Here is a 27,657-nt window from a genome sequence, read left to right on the forward strand (position 1 = left end):
TCAAATTCAAAAGATACTTTGCATAAATTGATTTTAACGGCACCTTTTAAATATTGTTTTCATAGATGAGTAGTTGAGTGGGTACTTATTTTATATTATGAAGTAATTCATTAATTAATCAATCTTCTGTCATTACTTCTAACTTATTCTGTCATTAAGCGTTATGTTTTATTAACCTTGTATAATGTTAATTCAGAAGTGTTTGTAAAAGTCAACTTTATATTTAATTTGATTGATTATATTATCTTATCAATTCAACCCACTGGGTAAATAGTTGCCGATTTTTACACGAGCGCCCTAAAAAGAAGTGTTATAAGGTTCATGTATGAGTGTTTGTATGTGAGTTATTACTCTTATTAAATTTTTTGACAAAAAGATGACGTCGTTTTTAGTTGTATTTATATTAATTAGAGTAATTGAAATATATCTTTGTTATCAGGTCAAAGCGACGACACCGAAATTGGATCGTAACGGCTACTACTTCTATGTGACCTCTACTGCTAAGAAGAAAAAGATCAGCCTGATGCAGCCGAAGCCGCCTCGGATGGCGTTTGAAGAAAAACGTCGTCCAGGGGTAGCTGAGAGAATCCACAGTGTGGCTCGAGCCGCCACGGAGAGTGGACGTGGGGACTCTATGTCGCAGCGGGTCCCGACGGACGCGCCACGCGCGCGTTTATACACGCAACTCGAAAGTTACCAACCAAGATATCATACAATACGTGATAATAGTGATAAAAGAGTGGATAGTGAGTGTAAGAAGCGCAGGAGTGAACAAAGGAGGTCCGGACATCCGCAGGTTATCAGGTAGGTTTGTTTACAAGCTCAACTTGTTGAATGTTTTAGAGTCTGTATCATCGGTTGTTGGTGTATCTTTGTTTTCATTATTAAATTTTTTTAAGGTTTCACCAGTTCTAGCCGGGTTATCTCGGTAGTGTAATATTAATCCGCCAATTTTAAGCCTATATTAAATATTGGCCTTATCACACACACATCTTCAAAACAGTTTTAATTATAACTAATAAACTTTTAAAGCAGTAAATATTTTCGTACACTTAGTAAATGTACTAAATATATTTTTGACATGTTAAACGACAACACGGCTCCCATGAGCCTTATCAAACAGGCTATTAACATATCTTTTCGTTTTGTTTTTTATTTCCGTTTCTGCCGACTCAGTAAATATTTTTTGTTATAAACACAGAAATTTTATTATTTGTCACTTAATAATTTATAAGCGTGAATTAGACAAAAATATATGGCTATAAAATATAATAAGAAACAGTGAAATTATTAGTCTTTGCTTTATCTTATTTATTTGCTAAAATGTTATTGTTCTAACATTTGCATGATACAGGAAACGTTACGCCATCTAGGGATTCTCTGTCAGTCACCCTTTATGCTAAGCAGTTATTTACGGTGAAGTGTTTTCATGCTAGAAATCCATACATTATTAATGCACGTAATACAATCCCTATAAAAGACTGCCACCATACACTTTATATCATTAACCGGTTGTTTTACCTTTAAATATATTGCAAAATAATATTTTTTATAAGCCTAATTGAATTAAAATGAAACCATGTAAAAATTTAGTGGTCTAAATGGATAGAATACATAAATCATAACGGAAGTATTCATAAATGAATACGTAATTATTCACAACCAGGCAAGGATTTTTCCACGTTTTTAATTTATGTTTATAATTCATTTCATGCTTGACGGTGAAGGTGAAAACATCTTGGGAAGCCCTGATCCTTAGTTGAAACAGAATCAGCTTCAAGCCAGTGACATTTAAGAGACAGTTAATATAATTAAATTTGACAAAATACTGTAGAGCATATTTCATTATTTGCTCTACTCAAAATGAATATTTGAATAGCATTGGAGTATAAATTTAACTTATATTATAAATTCCGTTTTCGATACATAATGTATAGCAACATCATACACACACATTTACATCTATCTATCAAATACCGTCATTGTCCAATCACATTATCAGTTTTGTTTGTGTTTATGCAAATGCAATTAAACATTTGATTTTAGAATACGTTATGAACTAACAATTGCTGATGGGAATTAACGAAAATGAATATTAATAAGCAGACGTTAGGTTTGTCGCGGCTTTATCAGCGCTGTTATTTTAAAACCTTTTTTCTTGCCTTTTCTTAAGCTCTATTGGTTTATAAAGCTGCAATTAGAGTCTTTGATTCAAATCCCTGGTCGAGCTATATTTTTTTAGCTCGATTTCTAAAGAGTGGAGATTTGGAAGGGAGAGGGGTTAAAGTCTGTCAAGAACCATCTCATAGTTACGAAATGGGCAGTATTGCATTCCGGTGTAGCAGTACACAGTAACAGTAGTAACAGAAAATTGAGCGGTGCTAGCATGGGTTTGAACCCGCAATCATTGATGAAGTTAGCGCGACATAACCATGTCGGTTTTTATTTTTCGTAATTAAACATTGATAATTTACTTATTATTATTTGAAATGTATTACAGTAACTTTAACAAATATTTCGAAACAACGAATCAGTTGTCTTGTTTACGTTCGGATATCGTTTTCCTGATAATATTATTCCGGTAATGATATGTGTAATTTGACGATATGGCGTGCCTAATTGCATATGAATTATTTAATTAGAAATAGCGCGGATAATATGCATAATAATTTATTAATTGTAAAGCTGTAATACTCGACTAATTTATCTATTTAACTTTTGTGCAATGCATTAACAAAATATTTTGCATATTTAAGTTGTGCGTATATTTAATAGCCGAGGTGGCCTAGTGGTTTCGCGTGAATTGTAACCGATGATCCTGTGTTCAAACTCGAGCAAGCACCACTGAATTTTTATGTGCTTAATTTGTGTTTATAATTCATCTCGTGCACGAGTCTGATTTCATTGATATTCTGCCACATGTGTATTCTACCACATGTGTATTCTACCAACCCGCATTGGAGCAGCGTGGTGGAATAAGCTCTAAACCTTCTCCTCAAAAGGGAGAGGAGGACTTAGCCCAGCAGTGGGACATTACTGATTACTGAAAGACAGGCTGTTACTGATTACTGAAGTTGTGCGATGGCGGAAATTGTAACTAGTGAGTTCCTAGCCAGTTTTCAGTAGATTCTATAAATCGAGCTACTTACTTATATTTAACATTAAACGGCTTTTAATGGTTAAAAGTTTTTGAATGTAACCGGTGTTTGTTTTCATAATGATACATTGTGAGGACAATATAAGATATGACTCAGTTGATACAAAAAGTAGTTCCTATTAAATTGTTGTGAGTTGAAAACCGTGTTGGTACAACTGAATCTTAAGTTTTGAAGTATTTATTTTTAAATAATATTAGATATACTATCATATACTATCATTTACATGTATATATTATCATATACATAATGACGAGCCGGTTGGCGTGGATGGTAGATACTTTCGGCCTTTCACGCCGGAGGTTGTGGGTTCGATTCCCACCCAGGACAGACATTTGTGTGCATGAACATGTATGTTTGTCCTGAGTCTGGGTGTAATTATCTATATAAGTATGTATTTACAAAAAAAAAGTAGTATATGTAGTATATCAGTTGTCTAGTTTCCATAGCATAAGCTTTGTACAAGCTTAATTTGGGATCAGATGGCCGTGTGTGAAAAATGTCCCAGGAAAAAAAATTATAACGCGCGATTGATTGTACAGGAAAACCTCGTGTGGAATCGTCTATTAAGATTAAATCTGATGATTATACGTATATTTACAAGCCCACATTGGAGCAGCGAATAGCTCCTGAGCTTTCTCCTAAACAGCAGAGTGAGAACCTGCATTCGACCTGGGATATTTATTTAATTATTTATTCGGACAAAGTAGCTTTATTCCACGACTTTACATATATGACATTTGTCTTCTTATAATTACAGCGAAATATATTTTGACATGAAATAGAATATCTATTAATTTCTTTTAGAAATAAAATGTAGCTTTTATTACGACGCCCGACAGAGTATATAAAACACTAGCACTTTATCCGCGGCTTTGCTCGCTTTGTAATTCAGAATTGCCAATAGAAGATAGAATATAGGTACAATGTTCATAGCTATTTACCTTATATATTATCTCAACCCTTATATATTACCTTAACCCTAAGGGTTACATTTTCAAAAATCCTCCTTAGTGCTAACCTACCGTGTAAGAGGAACCTCTACGCAAATTTTCATATAAATAGATATGTCAGTCAGTTAGTTAATCTTTTTATTATACAGATAAATTTATATAATTTAAAAAAAAACGGTAAATAATTAAAGAGTAAAATTAATAAAATATGAACATTGTTTCGTTTATAAAATAAATATATTTTTCTTTTTATTACGATATGCAACGATACATATGATTCTTGTTATTATGATATTTTTCTTTTTATTATGATATAGTAAACGCGTCATGCACACTCAAGGGAGTAGAGAACGGCGACGGAGAGGGGGCCTGACGGAAAAAGAGAGCGTCATACCATTTGCCGTCACGGCATATAAGTCCGTCTTACACTCGAGGCTTGTTGTTAAATATCTATGTTGTCTTATTCGAAATTTAAAAACACCATGCCTATATGGCTGTGCTAATTTTTTTTTCCGAGGAGAACTGAGTTATAAATAACGCCAGTAATAGACGTGGTCGTATGAACAACGCGATGTACCAACTTTACTATACGCGAGTTTCAAGTATTCGCCTATTGGACATTTCGTCATTTGCAACTGTATAAGGGAAAATGTCAAGGAAACCTCCACGCCAATCAAGAAGGAATATTAGAGCATAGGAAAAAGTATGGCGGGTTTTACTTTTACTAATAATCAAACTAAGGAACCAATAATAATGCATAGAACTCACGGATGATATTAATTCAAAAATTAGCTTGCAATATTTATTTTACTCATAACCAGTGCTTGCCCGCGATTTTAACTGCTTGTCAGGAGGGAAGAACTTTACTGGTGTTAGGGATAAAGTGATCCATGTCCTTCCTCGAGGTTCAACCTTCCTTCATACCGATTTCATCAGACTTTTCGAATTAAAAATAATATAGTATATGTATTTATATGACGTAGAAAAACTATTTTCCTCTAACGGAAAACCTATAAAAACAATCACCTCCACGTTTCGTCAATCATTCGCGATACTGTTTTCATTCAATTTTTCCTCACAGTTCATAAGTTCTTATCTCCAAGACCAAACGTTAAGATCAATTCAACCAAAATTGAACTTTATTACATAGCAATAAGAATTATAACTTTTATAATATATAAAGGGGAGTTTATGTTCGTTATATACCTTTTATGTTAAATTATTTGACAATCAATACCGTTTTAGTTACTATGATTGAGTCATATTAATATAAAATCAGTAACCTACGTCAGTAATATTTATATAAAACTCGCTTTTTTCCTCACCTTCTTACCCTTCCTTTTTCCGTTATATAATATAAAAAATCACATAGATCCGTTTTTCCATTGCTATATAAAATACAAACCAATAAACTAATAAATGTACTTTCATAACATTAGCAGGGATGAGTACAAGCGAAAATGGATCAAAGCACTTTTACATAAATGTAAAAATGCGTTGCACGTGTAATGTATATGATACTTTAAAAATAATTTGATCGATGAGTCTGCGGTGGCTGTACGCGATCTCGATACAAGAACATTATGACTTTTAAATTATTGTTTTATAAATTAAAATCGAATGTACTGAATGAATGTGTAAAGGGAACCTGTGTATGATATCACTGTGAAGGTATTCGTGTGGTGGATGGAATTAAATTTAACAATACCTTGTTTTTGTATAAATATTATTTATAGTTTGCTTACAATAAAAAATAATAGGCAGTCATTAGGACTGCTGATAGAAGTAAAAACTTGAAACTGCACTCCAGGTAATAGTTATATCTCTTTTTATTATATAGCTTTTTATTCATCAAAATACACAATGTCGCAAACTCGGAACAAAATATGAATACAGCTTAAGTTAAATAAATAATATTTAAAATGCACTTAAATTATTTGTATATACTGTTACTATTTACATAAATTTCTATCATTATTATCCTCATTAATTTCCTCATTACTTATATTATTTGTACTTTCAACGATTTCGTTATATTAACATCGTCAGCATGTCGTTGACGCGAAGCCACGAGTCTATTCCCTACGATAAACGAGCGCAACTTAAAAAAGTATTTACTTAAAAAAAAAGAAGAATTTAGAAAAAAGGAACAATCGTTTTTACAAGATATTCTATTTTTTGAACTGAGTTCGCCCTGTCGCTAGAACGCGTGAATCTAAACCGATCATCACGGGCTCAAATCAACACTGCGCCACTGAATTTATTGTGCTTAATTTGTGTTTGTAATTCATCCCGTGCTCGGAGGTGAAGACATTGTGAGGAACTACTCGCAATAGAGAATGGTGGAGTAAGCTCCAAACCTTCTCCTCAAAGGGAGAAGAGGCCTTGGTCTGAGATGCTTATGTCCGAACTGGTAGTAGATATTTGACAATCAACAAGTTAGTCAAATGATTTTTGCTAAAAGAAGATTTTTAATTTGAATGACATACATATGTAATATTAACATATCAAATATTACGTTTATAATGAAATGTAAAGCGATGTTCGATAATTAATGCAATATAATAAATATTTACAAGAAAAATACGTATCTCGAAATTTTAATCGTAACCACGCGACGCGTACCACGTATATTATATTTTTATGATATTAATTTCATATTTTTGGTTTAATGAATATGTTATATAAATCTTGGTAACATGGGATTTTTTTCATTTTGACTCAGGAAGCTGTTTATAAGCTTCCTGAGTCAATAGACTTCTCTAATCCACGCTAACGAATACACGCTTCATTATAAATATTTAATACACCTGTTATTCTCATACATCATATTAAATGAGAACTATACAATTCTACAAAATCAAAGCTAACCGTATTTATTGTTACGTTTAATTATAAAACGTTTTACAAACCTTTTTTAACTATAATGAAATACATTAAGTTCCAAGGGGTGAAATGAAAATTAGTTGTAACACCATTATATATTAAAGTATATATAATATATTTGTAGATATAATTCTAACTTGAATTTATGTAGTTTATTTTGCGGCTAAACCGCTGAACTGATTTTTATGCATACGGTTTGAAGCAATATATACATATATGATAGATCGCTATGTATAAGGTCGCCAAAGTTGTATGATATTCAAACTGAGGTTGTATCCATGTTTTGTATTTTTTTAATTTTTGTGGTGTACAATAAAGTGTAAAGTATATATTACTAAAACGAGTGCAAGTTTCTTAAAATAATATATTTTATTTAAGTAAATTGATAACGCCGAAGCCTTATTCATGAGATGAGCTTATTGCTCCCCTATAACAAATGAAAATATAATTATGTATCTATATATAAAGCTGTAATGACCCAATGGTTGGAGAACGTATCTATCCGATTGTTGCAGGTTCAAGACCTGGTTACCACCACAGAATTTTTATATGCTTAACTAATGCTAAAAAATCATCTCGTGCTTGGCAGTGATAAAAATATCGTGAGGAAAGCTGCATGAATGCTGAAATAATAATGAAAGAAAGGTTATATTGGTATCCACCAATCCACATTAGAGCAGCGTGGTGTAATATATTAACTATTAGCCCAGCAGTGGGACTATTACAGGTTGTTACTTTTATATATAGTAAATAATATAAGCATTTTTGATTCAATTCTATTCAATAGCTTAAAAGTAGCGCACTTAATTAACGTCAGAGATAAAGTCTGACATACGTACATACACTTGAGGCTTGTAGTCACGAACAATATTGCTTTCAACTGTGAATTAATGAATTGCTTTCGAGCTTTTCTATTTGTTTTAGACTTGGATAAGTTAACTTTGAATACAGGAATTGAATAAAGTAATATTTAGTTATAGCTATTTAGAATTTCCACCTGTGGTTGGACAGTTTGACTTTGTTAAGTGTGATCGGTTGTTAAGTGTAATTCAAAACGTCTATTTTCTTAACAATGAAATCCCTAGACAAGCAAAGATAAAATGCAAGCTGTAGTGCCAATTGGTGATAATCGAACCCAAGGTTGGTGTTGCATTGACGATATAAGGGATAGGTAATATCTCTTACAGTGCCAATTTCTAAGGGCTGCATACAATTTAAAAAAAAATACTAATAATAACCTCGGTGTAGCTACACCCAGCTGGATCGTAAGTTACAGCTACTAAGTAAATACTTTTTATTAAATAGAATAATTTCCTAGTATTATCCCTTGTTATTTAAAATATAAATACCTAACATTCCGTTAAAAACGAGGATTATATTTTGCTAGCGATGTATCGAAACCTTTGGAAAAATTCAAATATTTTTTCATTCCCCGTATCACCGACAACTTTGTGAGGGTATTTGAAGAGTTTACAGGTTTAATGAGGATGTGGGCGGGTTGGGACGTTGGGTCTTATTTAAGTATCTATTTTTCGGGCTTTTTGCACGAAATATATTGTTTTATATATGAAAAAAGATACTTAATACAATCATTATTCGGAATTTATATTCTATACGAATGTTATTGCTTGGTTTTGAATGTAATGACAAATAACTTAATTATAAAGAGGTATAGGTTTGTATGTTTGTTTTTTTAATAATTTACCTGAATATTACGTTGTATACAATTATACTCTGTTAATATGTTGCGTATTATTATAGATATTATTTTTATTTTATTAGTCCAGACGCTTTCGATGAGAACGTTGCCAAAACTGTAACAGATATACAATAACATTAGAGATTTATCTCCAAAATGACTATAAGTCAACAATAGTATTCATATTTCATTTTAACTAGCATATTTATTCATTCTAAGTATCTTTAATAGATAACTCGCAATATAAACTAAAATAAAAATTACCCGTGCGAAATCGGAACTGGGTGTCTAGTATATAAAGAGATATATAACTTTGATTATTCCCAAACAATGATTATACGAAAATCATGAATATTGAACATAGTCAAAACAACCCAGTATGGTCTGAGAACAAGATCTTTCTTTTTAATCAAGGATAATCACAATACTGGTACTTCTACCAGGACTTATTATAAATATATTCTGAGCCATAACATAATAAATTAGTGTTGCGACTTGGATCGGCTCAGATGAATGCAAAATTTATGGAAATGATTAACTACACATTTTATTGGCTGTTTTCTCCGTAGGATGTATACTCTGAACCAGTTACTTTAAATTTTATTTAATCTTGTAAATTAACATTTAAAAATGTACGGCTTGGTACTTGAATGAGGTATATTTCGATTTTGTATCGAGAAAATAATACCTCACAAAATCTACAGCCCAAATTTCGTTGGTGGTATTTTAATCTTGTTAAATTATTCCAAATTGCATGAGAAGTTTTTTTTTAATTTAATTATGTTTTATAATCTTGACGTCTCTCGGACAACAAAATATAATCTTAGAATTGTGTATTAACCAACTATGTGAAATGGTATCAAGTAGCACACGTTCATAAATAATATTCTACACATACGAATTCAATGTTCTTTGTTGAATATGTATGTACGAGATGAGTAAGGCGTAAAAGCGGACGAACCGTACTTTATCAAGTCGCCAATTAAAAAGCCGTAAAATCATACGCCAATATCATGACCGTATTTCTTATTATCACGCACACAACGAAATATTATGTCGTAAAAGTTAATGCATAAATGAAAGTTGACAATTTGTCGTTAATTATAATGTATTTAACGTCGTAAATTGCATGTAATCGTGACGGGAGCGTCGATTAATCTCGTCACGAGGTCATTTTACATAATTCTTAAGATTTCACAGAGATAATTTGACATCCTTCACGCTATAAATTCACCATAATAATAATATGTCGCTCCACGCAAAGAACTTGAGGCGCGTCTTAAGGTCTCCGCTGTGAATTTTTTCAAAGATATACCATAAATTACAAGAGCGACTGTCAAATTATATTCATACTTGGAAGGTTAATAAAGTGGAGCTCCCGGGAATAATAAGCATTTTTATTAAATTGATGTTTTATGAAGTCTTAAGTGCGGCGCAGGGTTCTAGAGAGCTATTTACTGCTTCCCAGCAGGTATTATATATTAATGTTATGTACTTATATATAACTACCGCGTGGGTTCGAATTTGAGTATTTTTTTTATAAGAGCCGGGATGGCAAATGACTCTACTCCATCTGTTGGTAAGTGGTAGTAGAGTCCAAACACGACGACGGCCAGTACAGTCGAGAAGAATGTTCTGTACTAGCCGTCCCCGCCTTGCCGGCCCGCAAGATACCTCTTCACGCCTCGTTTGAAGGAACCCGGGTTGTAAGAGGAGCGGAACACGTGAGCTGGTAAGGAATTCTATTTTTTGGAAGTGTGACAAAGAAAGGAGTTGCCAAATTTCTTTGTGCGCGATGGAATTGATGTCACAGTTAGGCGGTGACATCGAGAATCAGCTCGCGTGGACTTAAGAAGGAAGGGGGAAGCAGGAATTAGAGAGAATAATTCCTCAGAGCACTTGCCGTGATACAGTCGATAGAAAGCGCTCAGTGCTGCTATCTCACGACGCAATTGTAAAGGTTCAAGGGTGTTTGTGTCTTTTACGTCGCCAATAATGCGTACTGCACGTCGCTGCAACCGGTCCAAGGCCTCCAGTAGGTACTTAGTATAATAAAATTGTATCCTAAATAAATATTATTGTAAATAAAAAAAAATAGAAAATGTACGTACATCAAAAATGTATCTAAAGGTCTTTACTAATATTATGAATGCTAAAGTGATTTTGTTTGTTTTGGTTTTTTTTTTCGAAAGATAGAGCTAAGTGGGTATGTGCATAGTTTACGCTTATATTTATAATTCATCTCGTGGAGAAGCTTGATGGTTAAGTTCAATCTTTGCCCAGCAGTGGGGGAGCTGTTACTTTTTACTTTAGGGTCGGCTGGAAGCCTTTTGGTATTATGAGTACGAGTGCATAATTTGTGCAAATAAATAAATAACTCTTTTTTCTATATTTAAAAATAATAATAATTATTATATTCAATTTTATTACTTGGAGTTTGTAAATCAGTTACATCTTAATATATAAAGAACAGCTAAATTTGTGGGTCGCGAAAATTTACATTACAACGTGATGAGAATAGTTGAAAAATTCGACCGATTTACTTTAACATAATCGAGTACCATTTAGGACAAGGGTTTATCGCATCATTAGAATAAAAGAGTCATTCGAAAATACCTTACCTGGTGAAAAATTTACATATATAAAATAATTTATGTAATATATAGCACACAGATTATTATTGGAACCTATTTTATCGTCTTTCATTTTTAAAATACTAGGCCATTCATTATTAAACAAAATATGTATGTGTTTTAAGAATATTGTTGTATAGTATTTATACATTACATTTCAGTTCGCTGGCAGGGAATGCAACATTATACACGCACATCTTCTATCCAATTTAGTTTTATACAATTAAAGACTTAAATTATCTTCCACGTGGTACGTCAGAACAATTGACCCCATAAGAATAAAATAAATATTTCATCAAAACCGGTCAAGCTTTTTACGACAAGTATTTCGAACACACGCACGTGTATTTAATCTTCATATTTTAATTAAAAAGTAAAACGTTTGTATGTTTCTCCATGTTGCTAAGCCATTCATCCGATTTTGATGAAACTTTAACGTGTTGTTTACCACATGCCCGCGAATGATTCTAGCCCAAAAAACAAGACATTTTCTTTATATGTGTACCTTCAATATAAACCTACTATACAAACCCTAAAGCATGCGAAGTCGGGACTTACAATAAATTTAAGAGATTACGTTACTTATTTAAACTGTATATAAAATTAATTTATCTTATACACGCGAAAATTTCATACTAACTTTGCCCTGGTTTTGAAATTATAGAGGCTTCAAACAGAGCAACCTCATCTTAACGTAATAAAATATTTCAATTAAGATTTTATTTAAAAGAATGTACAAACCTTTATTAAATTTTGAATATAATATTACAAAGCAAGAAACAAATCATGTTTCATATTCTCATAATTATATTCGTACAAATATTTTTATATCTTAGTACTATGCTTTATGAATATCTTTACATATATAGTACTGCCTCTTTGGTTTAGTGGCTAGGTATAAGGCCGCAGATTCCAAGGTCTTGGGTTCAAACCTCCAGGTCAGATAAATATTAGTTCTGCGAGATATGACAGCTGGCCACAAACTAAATATGTGCAGGGTATCTTTTTGCAATTAATAAAGTTTGGAAGGCTTGTCACTTCGTCAGAACAGTGAATTTTGAGAAATATCAGTACGATGTTGAGAAAATATTTTCAGCGTCAACGGTTTTTATTTAAAAAAAGAATATTGTGCAGAAATGTCGGTACACTATTTGAAGTAGACGTAGTTGACCACACCGAGTCACTGCTTCCAAACAAATTACTTAGCGAACGTTTCTGCCAGTTTAGTCGGTCGTAAAATACCTCTATGTTTCCTCTCAAAGCTTTCACCTGAAACCAACCAGCAAAATATCAAAGACCCTTAGAATCACCATCACGGATCAGAAGCTTCACTAAGTAAAATATAAATCAATAATTTCTCAAATTCTACAATTTGATTATCTCGCTCGTGGCATCACGTTCGTAACTGGCTTCATTTCAATCTAAACTAAATACTAAGGGGTGATCGAACCATACTAATTAATTAGCTCAATGCATGCATCGCTTCTTGATTGACGTGACAATATGTGGACTATTCACTTCGATTGGCTCTAATGACTTGAATGGATTACCACCTCGGATCATGTATTTCTCGGTATATTATCTTTTGGTTAGATTAGTCGTATTATGCACAAGACTGCCTCGTTGGTCTTCTGGCTAGATATAAGGCCACTGGCCCGGAGGTTGTGGGTTTAATTCGCAGGTCGAGCCAATAAAAAGTAATTGGGTTTTACTGTCAGAAAATTCTCAGAAGCAGTCCGAGTTGTGGAAGTTGGAAGTGCGAACACTCCCGTGCTTTGGAAAGCACGTAAAGCCGTTGGTCCTGCGCCTGAACTCTTTCCGGTCGTGTCGGATTGCCTTACCATCGGATTGTGAGAGTTAGGGAATAGAGAGTTCACCTGTGATTACGCACGCACTTGTGCATAATAATTCCTGCGCAGTTGGCTAATCTGTCTTAAGATTGGCCGCCGTGACCGAAATCGGTCTGGAGGACTTTATTATTACTATTATGCACAAGAATTATTCAATTATTTTAGTCGCATATTTTGTTATTTATATTATAAAGCACTGTAATATAAAAATAAGATTGTATTGATATTCCACATATTCATTTGTGCCATAAAAACAGCGCTTTAAATAAGTATTCCTACGTCATGTAGATTGTATTTCATGGAATTTGATTATCTCATTGGTCTAGGTATAAGGCGATCACGTGGTCCTGGGTTCGAATCCCTGGTCGGGAATGTTAAAACAGTTAATGGGTTCTTGTTTCAAAAAAGGGGAAGAGTTAGAGCATCTGTGTCCTCCTGTGTCATGTTTTACACAGTTAGCTATTCTCTCTTCAGATTGGATGCCATGGCCGAAATAGCTCAGAGGAACATCATGTCGAGACAAACATAATATGACATGTTACGTTTTTCTTGTTGACGTGGTATTAATATGACACTGAATGGGTTTATTAGATTTAATTAGAGAAAGATAACATTAAATGTATTATACACAGTTTGAAATTTTACAAGTATGTTTATTCCATTTTAGATAGTAGTTAATAATTATTCGATTACATAAAAATCTTGCAGACATATTGGTACTGACATATAAAAAAATTAAAACATCTTAACTAAAAATCCTAAAGATAGGAACTTAACAAGGATATTCTTTATAATACTGAGTTGTTTACGAAAAAAAGTATCTTGAAAATAAGCTCTCAGGGGGTGAAAAAGAGGAGAAGGGTGTCAATGATCAAAACACTCCGGTTTATCAGATGTAAGTCTGCAAGAATTTAAATTTAGAGGTATGTTCCTTATTCTTCAAGCAACTTCAAAGAGGCGTCATTCGTCAAATATAATAAAAGTCTTATTTGAATTTAAGCACACACACATACACACATTTGAAAGAACGGGTTGAATGCGTGTTACTAATATTAAATCTGCAAAAGAGTGCAAAAGCTTTAAAACTGTACATGTATCACTCTCTGCGAAACTATAAGTATAATATGCTCAATAAAATTAGAGTTACATACATAAAAAAAACAGATTATAGTAAAATTTAACTTTAATTAATATTAAAATGATTAAAATTGTATTCCTGTAAGTAATTACTAAGTTTATTTATGCCTTCTGCACCAAATACATTTGGAAGTACGATTTTAATCTTCGCCGGGTATTCACATCATGTTCGAGATTACCAGAAGCAGAGAGTCGGGAAGCAAGTTTTATTGGGAACGACAAAGTTGCCGAACCTACTTTGGACTCAATCCTCCTGACATACAAATGTTAGCATTCATTTTAAAATTGACTCCCAACTGAAATGGGAAAGTTTCGTTACTCCAGACTTGACTGCGGAGTGTATTAACTTTGTAACTTTTTAGTTGGATAGTTAATTTGGGTAAAGGGCATACGCCAATAGTTTTTTTCAGCACTTTTATAGGGTAACCACGACGTGTAATAAATCTGTGTCGTTCCTAACAAAGACATACGTAACTACTGCTTATAGCGTGTTATTATTTATACATATTTTCAATGTATATGTTATTTATTGCTTTTATTTATATGGTAATTTTGATTGGAATTATTTTTTTTGGATAATTTTTATTTTTTTATATGTTTGTAGAGGACTCGATATCTGGCTTATTGATTAATTTCCTTCTCAACATTTCAAAGGTTGACAGGAAGAGATCGTTTCTTGAGATAAGTTTTTCTTTCTTTAAGTTACTTCATTTCTTTAAATTTACTGTGTTTTGATAATTTGAGAACAATAAAGTATAACAACAACAGTTGTGTACAATAACTATTCGAAAGGTCCATGTGATAAATCATCAATTAAATCTGATAATAATATACTGACTTAATATATAAATATTTTTTAGTACACTGGTCAATGCTAGCAGTGTAAGAATTTCATTAGTACAGTAATATCTAAATTATTTGTGAACATCTTGTTCACAAATAATTAAAACAAATATTGCTTAGTACGTAAATACTTAATACAGCTCCAAATAATATTATAAAAATTGTCATTAATAATTATACAATACTATTTTACCGCGTGTATTAAATTGTTTATTTTAATAATTATTTTAGATTTTATTAAGTTACAAATTACAAAACTAGAAAAAGGAGAGGCGGATAACGTGATTGATGAAACTTTGTTTAAAAACATCGTGAGACTTCTTGAGGGAATCATTCGAGAAAATTGAGTAAATATAACTCTGCTCTCTGTTTCTTTATCATTCGATTAAGTAAATATATTAAGCATTAAAGTATAATTTCACTACATTATTGATTGTTGATTTAGGTATATATATCTTATGCCTATAATTAAGTCACTGACATTTGATGTAATAGTGTTTAACGAGTATTTTATTTATAAGAATTATCACTAGGAAAAAAGACTTCAAGCTTTTAATTTTACATCTAAACTTTACCTGTGCAAAATTTCATTCATTTATGTCCACGCAATTGTCGTAAAAAGGGATACAAAGTTTTTGCTGCACGTATTTATATTATAGATTGTCTATACCCAAAGTCCCAAGTCTAATGCAAATATGCAACCACTTTATCAAACATTATACCAATTGATTAGGTAAGCAGCTGCACTGAGCAAGATATTTTTTCACGAGTTCTATTTGAAGTTAACTTGTTTGTAACTATGTTTTTCTTGGTGGTAGGGTTTTGTGCAAGCCCGTCCAGGCCCACCTATTGAAGATTCTACCGCTAAACTGCAATACTTAGTATTGTTGTATTCCATTTGGAAGGGTGAGTGTGAAACGTCTTAGTGCTCACAGTTGGTTGCGAATAATGTACAGAATGGTTATTATTTCTTACGGCGCCATCTATGGACACCAACTAGTTTATAAAAAAAGGTGTAAGTCTAATTTGCAACTCAATTAAAAACCAGTTTTATGCAATAAGTTAAGTTGACATTTTGCAAACACTTTTTGTGATGCTTGTGATAACAGCCTGTTGATGTCCCACTGATGTGCTAAGGCCTCCTTTCATTTTGATGATAAGGTTTAGATGTCGCAGAATTTCATCCTATACCTGAAGGTTTCCTTATGATGTTTTCCTTTACCAACAAGTATGGACGTGACAGTTTACCTTTAGTCAAATAAATAAATAAATTCACCCATCAAGCTATCTTGGGTCTTCACAATATAATCTAGTACTAAATTTGATTATTTCATTATACGGATCAATACTTTTTGTGTATTTTAATAAAAGTTATTTAGGGGTGATAATCCAACATTCAACTTATTGATGAGATATTTTTGGTTGGTATGCGTTACTCACGACAGGACCACTCGTAAAAAAGACTTTAACATGTTCAGGAATGCTCAGAGTGAGCATCATCTGTCTTCTTCTAGTACCTTGCTTTATAGTTTTTAATAATGAAACTGTATATTACACTGACGTATATTATTTCGCATTACATTAATGAAAATAACAATGTGTGCACGGTTCTTGCAGTGGAATGTTCTCAAGCGCTATAATAATTTTAATAATGCATTAATATATCCGTTGAGTTTATTTCAAGATTTCGCATTAAATCTAAAAGGCCTTTTTAAAGTTTTCTTTTTATTTCGTTTGGTACTTTATTTCTAGGACATAAGTTTGATCTTTAATGTTTAGCATTCATTGTCAATAGAAAACATTGCAATGTATTTGCGCCCTTATTTGTTACGATCGCCGTTATTTGTTACGTGTGAATTTTTAAACTTGAAAACTTATTTAAGACATTTGATTTTTTATCAGATATAAGTTAAATGTTTATATGAATTATTGACGCCGACTGTACAAAATGGCGGCACCATACGTCGACTTCAAAGGTACTCGCTGTAATGAAAGTGCGGTGTTGGTAAATTAAAAATATTTTCAAATAGCAACGCTCGAGTGCTTGCTAACATTGTTTTCGGTCTATACGAAGTGAAAAGGAATTTTTTATATACTTTGACGGAATTTAGGCGTGTTCCTGTAATTAATTTTCATTTTTATGTTTTAAAAATAAACGCCGACTGACCACGTGTTACGGTGCGCTATAACAAATTCTATTAAAGAGTTAGATTTCGTGGAAAGTCTAGGAATATTATTTTAATTTATGAAATATTTTAATATTACATTTATATTATTATAATATAATGTAGTCTTTATGGTTTGGTCAATTGAGTTTGGTCTCATTAGGTTTGCGATGAAAAATGATTAATATGTATATTTGAGAACATGTGTCAAAAATGTATTTTTTGCTTTTTTTAATATCGTTATCAGATACTTATAGGACTCAAATTTATCCGTTTGTATATATTAAAGCAACGTATTTTAAATATTACAGTTATAAAATATGATTGCTCGCTTTAAGATCTTTTGGTGCTGATACGCCGTGTAGTTTATCGAATGTTTTCCTAAATCGAATAAAAAGTTTCCCAGTCGTTTTCTTTTAAAGCCTCTCATTCAACTAACTACAACAAGAAATTTGCAATTAAATGCATCGCGCGTGGCTCGAAACTTCTGATAATTCTACTTTAGCTGAGAAACTTAGCTAATAGTGTCTTGGAAGAAAAACAGCGCTCGATATTGGACGCAGTCACAGAGAGCAAGATGTGGCTGACCAAGACTATGTACAATAGTCTTAACTTTAAAAATAAATTAACTATTTAAATCAAGTTATAAATAAATTTGACTCCATCGATGATAAGATGGCTAGTGGCTAATAAGCCCTCAGATAACGAAGGTTCAAATTCTAGGAAGCGCCAATAAAATGTTATTTTGTTTTACTCTCAAAAAATTCTCAGTAGTAGCCCGAAAGTCTACTACAATCTGAAAGCGCGTAAAGCGGTTGATTCTGCGCCTGATAAATATTTTTTTTTGAAATACGAATATTTCAGAAACACAGTTTTAATGTGACATGACATTTAATTTGAAACTCAAAAAAAAAAATGTTGTACTCGATAATCATATAACCTGAATTAATTTGAAGTTGGTTGAAATAAACAGAGACTGTGTCAAATTAATGAAACCAAGCAGATAACTTAGCTAAAAGACAAACTAATAATAATCATGATCTTGAAAGTTATGAAAAAAAGGTGGCGTAAAATGTATTTATAAATTATTTTAGAAGTGACAGAAAGCTCATGTTTTTAATTTCCAATTTACTTGCTGGACTTATCTAGATGACTATACATCCTTGCTAAGCAATTTATTTGGTCTTTGCTTCCAGTTTTCGTTTTGCGGCTAGCCTTGCCTTATAATGGAATATTAAATTGATGGAAAAGTGAATCCCAGAGGTTAGTTTACTCAAATAAAATGAAGTTAATTCATAAAGATATACATGAAATGATAATAGTACTTTCCAGGTTAAAATTGAAAGTTTTTAGAATTGATTTTCCGTTTAACGTTACCTTTATAAGACTTGATATGATAATGACTGCGTCATTCATCTTCATGCCTCAGTCATAGTGGATGACTTAAAAGGCTGAAGAGGTTTTGGGTCTAAGCCTATTTTAGGGTAATAAAAACAGTTATTAAGAAATACTCATTAGCCTCGTAGAATATGTCAGTGTTTATGCCTCGGAAAGCAGGTAAGGCCGTAGGCCTGAACGTGAGCAGCTTTCAGATTTGTACGAGCAAATGCTCAATTTTCTTGAAAACTTCTGCTTAGTAAAATCTTGTGCTTAGGGTGACGGGAGTTTTATGAGCATAACTACTTTGTAATTAAATATTATATATCTAATAAATAAGTTCCAAACCTTCTCCTCAAAAAGGGAGATGAGGACTTTAGCCCAGCAGTGGGACATTCACAGACTGTTACGGTATATCTAATTTTATTAACAGATATACTATTGTGTTTACTACTTCGCTAATTAAACCTTCATCTAATCTTTTTTTTTTTTTTTATATTCGCCGGGAGGGCAAATGACTCTACTCCACCTGATGGTAAGTGGTAGTAGAGTCCAAACGCGACGACGGCCAGTACAGACGGGAAAAACGTTCTGCACTAGCCGCCTTCGCCTTGCCGGCCCGCAAGATGCCTCTTCACGCCTCGTTTGAAGGAACCCGGGTTGTAAGAGGAGGGGAACACGTGAGCTGGTAAGGAATTCCATTTTTTGGAAGTGCGACAAAGAAAGGAGTTGCCAAATTTCTTTGTTCGCGATGGAATTGATGTCACAGTTAGGCGGTGACATCGAGAACCAGCTCGCGTGGACTTAAGAAGGAAGGGGGAAGCAGGAATTAGAGAGAATAATTCCTCAGAGCACTCGCCGTGATACAGTCGATAGAAAGCGCTCAGTGCTGCCACTCACGACGCAATTGTAAAGGTTCAAGGGTGTTTGTGACCTTTACGTCGCCAATAATGCGTACTGCTCGTCGCTGCAACCGGTCCAAGGCCTCAAGTAGGTACTTAGCGGAGCCATCCCAAAGGTGCGAGCAATATTCCACGCAAGACCATACCTGTGTTTTGTACAGCAGGCACAGTTGTTGTGGCGTGAAAAAGCGCCGCACCTTGTTCAGAACTCCGAGTTTCCGTGAAGCTGTTTTTATAACAGCCTCGATGTAATCCCTTGGACTAAGGTCGCAGCGAACGTCAATCCCCAGCATGGCGATTTTGCTTCGCATCACCAGCGGAGTACCACAGAGGGAGGGAAGAGGGGAAAATGTTGACTTTTTCGCCGTGAGAGCGCATACCTGTGTTTTCTTGGCATTAAACTCAACAAGATTATCAGAGCCCCATTTGGCGATGAGCTCTAAAGTCCTATCGAGTTCAATGAAAAGATTCTCCCGCCTCTCCTCAGTTTCCGCCCGCCCAGCCACTGCGCGTCCGTGGTATCCACCATGCACTGTACTATCATCTGCATAGCAATGTATGTTCCCAAGGGAGAGCATATCATTGATATGCAAAAGAAAGAGTGTGGGAGATAGCACAGATCCCTGGGGGACCCCAGCATTCACTACATAGAATTGTGAAGCGCAACCATCTACTAAAACACGAAGGCTACGCTTGTGTAGGAAGCTGGCAATCCAGGTGCAAGGCTGAGCAGGCAGACCATATGCCGGTAGCTTGGAGAGAAGACTTCTGTGCCAGACCCTGTCGAAAGCCTTGGAGATATCGAGGCTGACAGCCAACGATTCTCCATGCTTGTCGATAGCTTCACCCCAGAGGTGTGTTACGTACGCTAGAACATCACCTGTGGACCGTTGGATCTTGTAAGCCAGTCGCCTGAAACACAAAAATAGTCATTAAGCGACGTAAACTTTATAATATAGCTTCATATATAAAGGAGTTCGAATAAGACCCAAGAAAATAAAGGGTCCGGGGGAAACGCCATCGACCTTTTTGTGATTTATCTACAAGTTACCAAGTTCGCAAGTTTTATTATGCGCCAAACTGTTTTGAGGAAATCCGACTTTTTCACTTCGAGTTAACTTTATCGAGCGTGTGAACGCGGCTTGAGTCGTGTAACTTTTATTGAAAAATAATATTCCATTAAGAATGCGTCGATTGACTCAGTTTTTGATTTTCAGAAGATTACATAAATATTTTAATTGCAAATTGATAAATAAACGATGATGATGACGAAATAAACACATAAGTATAGTCTGTGAAAAAAAATATTAAACTTCTTTTGTTTATGAAATAGGTAGGCGAAGTCGCAAATAAGCCACCGCCCATAGACATTAGTGAAACAGAAATACATCAATAATAAATTCTGCTATTACAGAAGGGCTTTCACAAGGCCATACAACCAACTAAAACTACTACATTAAGTCAGGACCGTACCTCTGAAGTCAACTCTATCTAAAACCTAAGATTAAGTTCTTTTGTATAATAGGTAAAAATATATAAATTAATTATTTACTTTACATATTAAAATTTTCAATAAAATAAAATCTTTTCAATAAAATTATTGTAGTGAATTCCCTAGACTCAGTATCCAACAAAGTAGTAATGGCAAAGAGAACATATGTTTCGTAAGTAACCAATAGAATTTAATCAGACTAATTTCTCCACTAATAATCTCTCAGTGTATATCGAGGATTTGGAAAATTTTACATTTTCTAGCACATTTTAATCCGATTGAAGCCTTTCGCTTGTTCTATAGTATCTGTCATTTCTTAATACATCTTTTCTAATAATTACTTTTTGTTAGGCTCAGCATTCACAGTCTAGTACCATTCAGGTTAACTAACAGTAATGAGTTCATAGTTTGTGCTTACAGTTCAATTTAAAAAAGACGATGACAGATGTATATCACTAGGAAACCTGCGTAACTCGGAACGAATTCTAAGACACGTACTAATTAGAAGTGGAGAATTGTGGTCCTGCGGTTAATGAATGGATTCTTAACAAATAATGATGTATGCTTTAAGGAGGAGTATTAAAAATTACAATTAAACATAATTTAATAATAATAATAATGTCCTCCAGACCGATTTCGGCCACGGCGGCCAATCTCAAGTGAGATTAGCCAACTACGCAGGAGATATTATAGTGCACAAGTGTGTGCGCAAACACAGGTGCACTCTCTATTCCCTAACTCTCATAATCCGATGGGACGGCAATCCGACACGACCGGAAAGAGTCCAGGCGCAGGACCAACAGCTTTACGTGCTTTCCGAGGCACGGGAGTGTACATACTTCTAACTTCCAGACTCCGGGCTGCTACTGAGAATTTTTTGATAGAAAAACCCAATAACTTTTTTATTGGCCCGACCTGGGAATTGGACCCAGGACCTCCGGGTCTGCGGCCTTATATCAGGCCACTAGACCAGCGAGGCCGTTACATAATTAATATTAGAGGATGAAAGGTTAGAGAACAAAATGTTCTATCTTTTAGAAAATTTTATTTATTTTTCTGATCTGAGGATAATCTTATATTTTATTTTTAACTTTGGGTTGGATTTCTCATGCAAAAACAAATAAAAGATTTTACTTTATACTCACCTCCTCTTAAATAAATGTAGTTAATTAAATTTAACCTTTAAAATCAAAGTTGCAAAACATATAATTTACTAAGAAAATTCCAAAATATTAAGTACCTTCTACTTACTATAATAATTCTGTTAAATTAATCTTGCATATATATTTATTCAAATAACTATATATACCAACAAAAAATATTATATAATTAATGATAATTCTATAATTTATATACTATATACATACATATGTATGTAGCGGTATTAAAAGGTAGCGGCTACTGGTGGTGGGGCTTTGTGCAAGCTCGTCTGGGTAGGTACCACCCACTCATCAGATATTCTACCGCAAAACAGCAATACTTGATATTGTTGTGTTCCGGTTTGAAGGGTGAGTGAGCCAGTGTAATTACAGGCACAAGGGACATAAAATCTTAGTTCCCAAGGTTGGTGGCGCATTGGATATGTAAGCGATGGTTGACATTTCTTACAATGCTAATGTCTAAGAGCGTTGGTGACCACTTACCATCAGGTGGCCCATATGCTCGTCCGCCTTCCTATTCTAAAAAAAAAAAAAAAACTAATCAGCAAAAAGCACATTAATACATGAGTATTCATGGAGCTTGCGAATGAAATGATGGTATTGATTCATATCATCGATAAGCATACATATAAAAACTAGCTTTGAATCGCATCTATGTATTGAATCAGCCATATTAAATTAACGAGCAATTAGCTCCGTGACATTCCTTGCTCGGGTGTGGATACAAAAACACATTTGGATTTCAATAAAATATTTTGTCAATAATCCGCCTATGACTTGGTCAAAGTGAACCAAGTCATAGGCAGATTCAATCCCGATCGCTTGGACTATTGTTGACCATTTCTAGCACAAACTTTAAGCGGGACAAATGTATGATTAATTTCTTAAATATTGGGCTATGCTATTATAGTGAAAATGTATTTGAAAAACCGTTCGTTTTATTAAACATTAAGGCTCATGTTGACTGAAAATCGTGTACATAAGGATATTATGTATAATTACATATCTTTAGAGTCAAGCCATAACAATAGGAATCCGCGGTAAGTATTCAATACAAAATATACTATGTACTCTGACGCTACATCATAATAGTTATTTATGATTACCTCATGGCCTTAGTCGGTAAAATGGTTTCAAATTACGTTCAAGCCAAATTTGGTTAGAATTGATATAGATCACGTGAACAGATAGACGACTTATTCAGCACTCGTTTATAATTAGGGATATTTATATGTTATCGCAATTTATAATTTCAAAGCGGATTATTTGCTATAAAAGGAGTATTTTCATTTTCATATTTTTTGTAAGCCTTCCTTGGCTTACTCTTCTGCTCATAAACACTTGCGTTTCTTGTATCTGTAACCAAGTGAACCAGTTCACAGACCCTTGGTGTATGGTCGTTTTTATTGAATATAGCCTGATATTTGACCATAATCATATCTGGTACGTACTGATGAAGTCTCAGATAGAATACGCTTTTCTAGAAGATCACTAACCATTCTTTCCTTGAAAATACCCGTATTGTAATGTAGGAAATAAAGATGCTCGGGGTTCATTCCACATTTTTTCTGTATGCATGTAGGGGTATGAGCGGTCCTTACTATTATTTTGTTAACGTAAGTTTGAGTTTATTTGACCTACTTTTACACCTCGATGCGTCATTTATTCATCGTGTTCAACACTTGGATCACTTGAAAGGAAGATGAACTTCAAATGGTTAATTACCGATCAAACAATTGATTTCAGGCGAATAAAGTCACGATTGCTATTAATTATTTATAGTCTTATATCTTATAATATATTTGGAAAAACTTATCATCAATCATAAAATAATGTATGTATACACTGGTGGTAGAGCTTTGTGCAAGCTCGTCTGGGTAGGTACCACCCACTCATCAGATATTCTACCGCAAAACAGCAGTACTTGGTATTGTTGTGTTCCGGTTTGAAGGGTGAGTGAGCCAGTGTAATTACAGGCACAAGGGACATAACATCTAGTTCCCAAAGTTGGTGGCGCATTGGTTATGTAAGCGATTGTTAACATTTCTTACAATGCCAATGTCTATGGGCGTTCATCAAGTGGCCCATATGCTCGTTCGCCTTCCAATTCTATAAAAAAATACTACAAGATTGCATAAAATTAATCTGTATATACCAAAGTATGTTATTTTGATACCTAAGAACTAATGTCATGAGCTATAACTCAATCGGTCACCACAAATGGTTAGGCCGCGATTAACAATCCCGTGAGTCGTTTTTGTGACGACAAATGTTTCAAGAGTCAAGGCTAGCCATCCATAGCATATGTTCCGATTTGTTATGCCATGCGATTTTTTTAGTATTGTAACTTTTTTTTATGAAAACAAATCCCTTGACAGAAAAGCTGAAACGAAATTTATTATAATATAAATAAATGTCGTATTATGAATAATGTATGAATGTAAATGGTTATAATGTTAAAAGATGAACGAAAGTGTAACGTCATGTGCAAGAGGAAATTATTAACCGAGGATATGACTTATAAAGAAAATACGAATTTGGAAGAGAAAGAAAGAAAATACACGCTGCGCATATATCAAATACTTTAAGTAACGACGAACGAATGATGTATGTTGTTTGCATCTCTTAAAATAACTAAGATTAGTTTAAAAATATATATTTGTTAATTATTATTATATTAAGCATTATAATTATATATATCCATTGCAATTATTGAAACATGCTTCGAATAAAGCATCACATTACTTTAAGTCCTGTGTACATTATTTTACAAGGTTAAATTTGTTTCATTATTTCGTAGGTGTTATATCAATTTAATTTTTGTGTTCAAAAATTATTATCAGAGCTATATAAATTTAGGTATTCAACGGAAAACAATTAAGATTCCAGTTGAATTTAATTTTCTGTCGCCAAGCTATTTAAAGAGAAATCGCTTTAGCCAATGGAGGGTCTACTTTAAAATCAATAAATCTACAAATTGCCTTCGCGGCTCCATAGCTTTTTTGTTTCGCGCGATATTTCACGACGCACGTTTCGTTTATGACAAAATTTGATTAATACGTCTGTGTCTGGTTGTAAACAAGTTAGGTGTTTGTGACTCAGTACAGCGTTATACTTAACTGTTCACGTTAAATTATTTATCAATTTTAGCGTTTTCTGTGCTTAGTGCGTTTTTTTACTTATTCGATAGCGTTAGCGCTTTATATAGAATGAAAATAGTGAAAATAATCAGAATTATATACAAACTTTTTTAACGTCAACACTATTGAATATGGAGAAAAACTCCACTTGCATTAGGTACACATTCATGCTCGACATCGTGTAGTAACAGCTGATCTATCGCGTGACATCACTCTTAAGCATTGATTAACTTTTTGAGATAATTAATTTTTGACGAACCGGTTGGCGTGGTCGGTGGATGCTTGCCTTTCGAGCCGAAGGTTGTGGATTCGATTCCCACACAGAACAGATATTTGTATGCATGAACATGTCTGTTTGTCCTGAGTCTGGGTGTAATTCTCTATATAAGTATGTATTTACAAAAGAAAAACAGTATATGTAGTATATCAGTTATCTGGTTTCCATAGTACAAGCTCTGTACAAGCTTAATTTGGGATCAGATTGCCGTGTGTGAAATATGTCCCAGGATATTATTATTATTATTTTGTTTATATTACTCTATTTTATTTTATTTGTACTTTTAATGTATGCTTTGCAGTATATATTATTATTTCAAAGCATATATTTTATTTATTTTATTTAGGCCAAAAATAAAGAGATGCTTATTTTACAATGAGTTAAACATGGGATTGCCACGTACGGCTTATAAAGAAATATTATGGAATAAAGTGAATTTATTAATACTTTATTGGATTGGTAATCATACCCTTTGTTTGGGCTTATACCCTTTTTGAGGAGAACGTTTTTAGATTATTGCTGGTGAATACAAATAAATGGCAAATATTAATTTCAAACATGCAGGTTTCCTCACGATGTTAGCATTTTTTCTTTTATCTTTTATTTAATATTGTATTACTAACATTTGAAACATTAATGTAACTAGCAGTGTCCCTATGGAATTTTACATCGGCGTCATTTGACTATTCTCGAATGTTAAAAGTCTTAGGAAAACCCACTCTGCCTCTTTTTTATCTTTTGGTCGCGGTGAAAAGGTAATACCGCGTAAATAATTAGAGGGTAAAAGACCACGCGAAATTCCACTTTTCTTAATGCAAAAATTACGAACTTCCACATAAACCTTTAAGCCTTATATACTCCATCTAAATGATAATTTTATTGAAGCTGATATTATTTTTTATTCATAAAAATTAACCTTGACACCTTCGTACTAACATTCATTTCCAATCACACCACATGGGGATGAGTTATCAAAAAAAACCTTTATTAATGCTCACCTACTTTGCATAGATGTAGGCTTTGACTATGTTAGTCAGTGAGATTTAAAAATTTATTGAGAAGATATGTCATAAATGAGTCTATATTATATCAGAACCGGATCTATATATATATATATAATCTGCACATCAGCCATTATGTTCGCGGATCGCATGCTAGAGAAAGGGTCACTATAAAGTGTATCTCTATAGCATCTATTGTGCGGGTAATTTGTCTGAGAACAATGAGGGATTTTTGCTTCGAGCAAAGGTATTGTCGGTGAAGACCAGTAAGTCAAGCGTTTGCGTAATTTTATATGGTTAAAGTAATAAGTGTTTAGCGTAATTTGAATAAACAAAAAGCGGAGAAAAGTTTTAGACGGAAGCGAACCTGATGTCAATATTATGTATAGGCTAAAGAACAACAAATAATAATGCATAAATGTTTACTCTATCGCTAAATTTCAATACATTACGTTGCTGTGCTTCCAGTACACACATCTACATAAGAAATTTCATGTATTTGATGTCAAGGTCAGTGCTGTGTTGATGATGTGAGGATTTATATTTCTTGGAGTTCCACTGAGTATGGATAGCGAAAATTACCCAGATGCCCCGTTTTGTCTTCTAAAGTAAATAGATTAAAGCTTTTTCATTTTTACCAAAGCTAGAAAACGAAATGGTTAACTTAGAATTTGGATTTAAATAAACAAGTTACAATATTGGAATTTATAATTATAAAATTAAGCACCTATACTTCAACTTAAGATGTCCTTCTTTGCAAGAACGTCTAGATAAAACGCCTTCCTATTCTATAAAAAACTATATATACTTTCCATTAGCTTACATTTATACCATGCATGCAGAAGAGCGTATAAGGCGCCCGATAGCATCAGTCGACTATCGCTCGTAATCGTCCATTGTACACCGATAGCGATCAGTTTGTTGTGACATTCCCACGTGACATATTAGATCAGTCATCTTGCATAAATAATAATCTTTTGACATTAT

The 27,657-nt window shown here is 33.5% G+C and overlaps 1 protein-coding gene across 1 annotated transcript in view; it reads left to right on the top strand.

Moving 5' to 3' along the window:
* The first annotated feature begins 686 nt into the window (after positions 1–686).
* LOC126771226 (kinesin-like protein CG14535) overlaps positions 687–27,657 on the top strand; it is a 228,892-nt gene continuing 201,921 nt past the window's right edge. The window contains exon 1 of the mRNA XM_050490987.1: positions 687–804. The gene's annotated coding sequence lies outside the window, so the exon portion shown is untranslated. The remainder of the gene's footprint in view (positions 805–27,657) is intronic.

Source organism: Nymphalis io, chromosome 10, assembly GCF_905147045.1.
Source record: "Nymphalis io chromosome 10, ilAglIoxx1.1, whole genome shotgun sequence".
In the NCBI taxonomy this organism is placed as follows: domain Eukaryota; kingdom Metazoa; phylum Arthropoda; class Insecta; order Lepidoptera; family Nymphalidae; genus Nymphalis; species Nymphalis io.